The sequence below is a fragment of the Octodon degus genome, unplaced genomic scaffold (genome assembly GCF_000260255.1).
Source record: "Octodon degus isolate 3935 unplaced genomic scaffold, OctDeg1.0 scaffold00173, whole genome shotgun sequence".
In the NCBI taxonomy this organism is placed as follows: domain Eukaryota; kingdom Metazoa; phylum Chordata; class Mammalia; order Rodentia; family Octodontidae; genus Octodon; species Octodon degus.
The window spans coordinates 2,835,156-2,835,957 of NW_004524749.1; positions in this window are offsets into that span (position 1 = coordinate 2,835,156).

Here is an 802-nt window from a genome sequence, read left to right on the forward strand (position 1 = left end):
GGAAATGTATTTTGCGAGTGCTGTATGTTCTGAAAGGGAGTGCAGCTAAGGAAGGCCATAAAGAAGACAGCAAGCAGAGACATCTTGTGCCTCGGAAGTACATTTGTGTGTATGTATTTGACAAATACTTCAAAGACACCAACTGTGATAAAACATCAAGTGCTGGAATGCAACAATCTTTGCCTCTGTCCAGGTAGTGAAGATACTCTCCTATGTTATTTTCTATAGATTTTTATAATTTAGCTTTTGCATTTGGGTTCATGATCTGTCTCTGCTTTCTGTGTGGTGTGAGGTAGGGTTGAGATTCCTCTGCCTCCCATATATTTATTCAGTTATCTCAGCACTGTTTGCTGAAGACATTTCTCTTAATTAAATTTCTTTAACTTTATTGAGAATCAAATGATTATATATCTGAGTCTATTTCTGAGCTCTGTGCTTCATTCTTCTATCAATTTGTCTACCATTTTTTTTGCCATACTATTTTGGTTACCATAGCTTCTTAGTAAGTTCTGTAATCATGTAATACAAACTTTTCAATTTTGTTGTTTTTTCCCCTTAAGAATGCATTAGGGGCAGAATATAGCTCAGTGGTACAGCGCCTGCCTAGAAAACACAAGATCTTGAGTGTAATTCCCAGTACAAAAGAAGAATGTATTCAAAAAGTTCTTTGAATTTACAAATAAATTTCAGAATAATCCTATATATTTACACAAAATAAATGTTCTTAGATTTAGATTGAGATTATTTTTAATTTTTATATTTAGTGTATAATCTATGGGTATGATTTATCTCCTTTTTTGTT